At 39.3% G+C, this 3,767-nt stretch overlaps 1 pseudogene; it reads left to right on the top strand.

Annotated features, from left to right (window-relative positions):
- Positions 1–1,889: 1,889 nt before the first annotated feature.
- Positions 1,890–3,767, top strand: LOC150036475 (uncharacterized; annotated as a pseudogene).

The following is a 3,767-nucleotide window of genomic DNA, read 5'->3' as shown; positions in this document are numbered from 1 at the left end:
GTTTTTCAGTTCATGATCTCTTTGTTAAACATGATTGATATGTTTGTCTTTTGCATTTCAAAGGTTAGTCATTCACTGGGCTTCTAGCTCACCCTGTTTAAGTGTCTTCTCCACAGGTAGCGGTCACTCCCCAGAAGATGACTCTACCGTTGCTCTGCCACTCGAATCGAAAATATTAGAAAGTCTAAGCGTGGGTTATGTATAAAGTAGTACGCATGTATTATGTCATGTAGGGACTAATTGAGTATGTTAGTGTATATGTTGTATTATTGAAGAGTAATATAGAACCCTGTTAATGATCTTCGTTGTCTTAAGTTATGATTGAATATATATCATTTCAGGAATCTAAGTCAGGTTAAGCAAGTTAGTAGGTAGTAAGTGCCAGCGAGAGGGTTCGTAACTGCTACAGTCACACCTCCTTACAGGTCATTTGGGAAATCTGGGAGGAGGAACAACAACTAAATCAGCGGGGGGTTGATTCATGGATGATTCCTCTGAAGGGAGCGTGGTATACCTAATCTTTGGTAAACGAGACGTACGTAAGCCGACCATCTATATGTTCTTTGGATGCTACTGGGTTGTCATAGCTTGGACGTTGCCCTTTTCCATATAATGTCCTTTATCAGGAATTCGAGGAAATATCACAAGTGTATATCATCAGATTGTCCGGTCTCTCCCTTCTATAACATTCCATTTTAAAAAGTTATGTTAGGTTCTTAGTAGCAGTTGGCGGAATATTCTAGTATTCCCAGTGCCCGTGGGTGCTCAAACGAGGCTAACATAAAATGATCTAGTGATGTAAACCATTTCAGTGTAGGAAGTTCATGATCCTTCTTCAAAGACCCCTTAACCAACTAAGTCCCTGGGGTTGGTAAGGCAAAATGGGGCGATGGTCTCATTCCCTATCAGAACCAAGGCATTAACCATAGTAAACTCCTTCTCGTTGTACCAAAATGGAGATCTGATTTAAATGACCAGGTACAACACTGCTCAATCCCTTGCTTTGTTTGAGATGGGCCTTTTCTCGCTCTTCGAGATCTTTCATTGGCTCTTTTCATTCAATAAAAAATTACAGAAGAATGTGAGAGGCAATTCAATTCAAAGAAAGAAATGTGAAGACTTTATTGAGATTGAAATCAAGTTCTTTAAAAAAGGGGTAGGTATAATGCACACAGTCCAAGCCAATCAGAATTGATCTTGTAAAAGATTCGACTGAGTTAGTTGGGTAGGGCGCCTCTACTGACTAGTGACTCTACTTTTAGATAGATAGAGAAGAAAGAAGGTGCCCTATTTATTTCTCTAACGCCCCCATTCATCGTATTCGTAGCAATATTTCAGAATGTATCATGGCCCAATCTATTCATCTTTTTATTAAAAAAAAAAAAAAAAGAGGGATCGATTGTCATGTCTGACGAATTACAAATGGGGTATGACTCGAAAGCTTTAACTACCTGCTGTCCCAGTAACTGCCACCCATTCCTTTCAAGCTTGATTCCGCCCTTAGACTCGTTACACTGTTCTTCGTTACTTAGCCTTAAATGTCCTTTCATAGATTCTTGAACCTCCGATAGCGAAATGTATGGTGGGTAGTCTCCAGTACTTTACAACTTGGATACTGCTTTGGAGGCGCCTTGATTGATCTCTAGACTTGGATACGATTTTCTAGTCGGAGATCCATGATCACAGACGGCTTCAAAGCCTTTCATTAGACGCTTTGAGCTTTATTATATTAATCTCTTTACCAGAGTAGATCTGTAGCAAAGCGGTGCCTCCGGGGGTATGGCGGCTCGACCAATAGGGAGAGGGGCGCTCACTTTTTCTCTCGTGGCCTTTGCCCGTCTTAAAAAGGCCTGGTCTAAGACCTCTTTCCTATGGGTGGAGCACTCTAGATGACCGGCGGCAGGACCGAAGGCTCTACTTCTCTTCTCGAGCTCATGGACTCTGTTTATGGAGGGTACTGAGCAAATCGACTATGCTACAAATACAATGAATGGAGGCGTTAGACAAATTGAACTCCCCATACATCTCGAGGCGCCTATTAAAAAGGGATTGCATTAGGCATATACATATACATCTGTGCTTAATATGACAATATATTTCTCATATAAGGTTTGAAATGATTCGACGTTCAACAAGATATTATTATCTATATGATGTTGAGTACCAAAATGTAGAGAGTTTTTTGGTTCCATATAGAGGCAAAAGATATCATCTTTCAAAATGGCATGGAAGAGGTAATGCACCAACTCCATGAGAATTTTTTAACATGAAGCATTCTTCTGCACGGAATATCACCGAGAGAACGTGCAGGTTATTGAAGGATAGATGGGCAATCTTGCGAGGAAAATCATACTACCAATGTAAATCCAATGTCGAACCATTATGGCGTGTTGCCTTCTGCACAATCTTATCAATAGGAAGATGACTAACAGTAAACTGACCGAGATTTGAATGAGGTGAATTCAAACTTTACTACAATTGGGGGGAGATTATATTGAGAGTTCGAATGAATGGACCTAATGGAGGGATGAATTGACGCAACAGATGTTTACTGAATGGGAGTGGGAGTTGCATAACGTGTAATGCCTTTATGCTTCTTTAATCAATTAGAACATTTATTTTCTTTGTCGTGTGTTGTGAAATGACTTCATTCGAAACTCTCTTAATATCATTATGTTTATTATATTTTGTACTTCACTTTACCCATTAATTATGTTCCATATTTTTGTTTTTTGTTTAATTGTATTAAAATGTCTACATGTATACACTAGAGTGTCAAGTTCTTCAAAAGCCCCAAAGCACACTTGGACTAAAGAGGAAGAAGCGAAGTTGGTCGAGTACTTAGTGGCGTTAGTTGCATCTGGTGGATGGAGATCAAACAATGGGACGTTTCAACCTGGGTAATTGGCACAACTATAATGTATGATGGCTGAGAAGTTTTCCAACTGTAATATCCAAGGATCATCAACTATAGATTTTAGAGTTAAATCCCTGGAAAAAAAAACTTATCAATCGATCGCAGAAATGAGAGGACCGACTTATAGTGGATTCGAATGGAATGAGGAATTACAATACATCAGTGCAAAGAGGGAATTATTCGATGGATGAATAAAGGTGAAATTTTTTCTAAACTGATTTATGAATATTGATAACCTAATCATAACATCCATTTTACCCTTCATGTAGAGTCATCAAGCAGTAAAGGGGCTTCTACACAAGTTGTTCCCATATTATGATGATCTGGCTTATGTCTTCGGTAAGGATAGGGCTATAGAAGGACAATCAGAGACCTTTGCAGACATCAGATCTAACATGGAAAACCATATGAATGACGATATTCCTATTCATGAATCACAAGATTCAAACATCCTCACGATGTCTAGTCAGGGAGTGGACATGTCACAGGATGACATGCATGGAAACGTACTGGTAAAATCATTAAATGAGAAAATATTTTGAGAGGAAGTAAGAGGAAGCAAAGTGGGAATCAATTTGAAACTACAGAGATTGTTAGGAATGCGATGAAGTTCGCAAATGACCAATTGAAGGCGATTGCAGAATGGCCGAAAGAGAAGTGTGTGACCGAGGTCGAACTGCGTGCGAAAGTCGTAAACCAACTCCAAGATATTCTTGAATTGCATAACCGACAGAGGGTGAAGCTTATACAAATCATATTTTGCAATGTGCAAGATACAGAGAACTTCTTATCCATTCCTACAGCCTTGAAGTCTAACTATTGCAACCTCTTCCTTCAAGAGAATGTTTGA

Source organism: Benincasa hispida, chromosome 4 (genome assembly GCF_027475165.1).
Source record: "Benincasa hispida cultivar pf3 chromosome 4, pf3_genome.v1.1, whole genome shotgun sequence".
In the NCBI taxonomy this organism is placed as follows: domain Eukaryota; kingdom Viridiplantae; phylum Streptophyta; class Magnoliopsida; order Cucurbitales; family Cucurbitaceae; genus Benincasa; species Benincasa hispida.
Note: the sequence above shows the minus strand (reverse complement) of the source record. Positions and strands in the feature narration are given on the sequence as shown.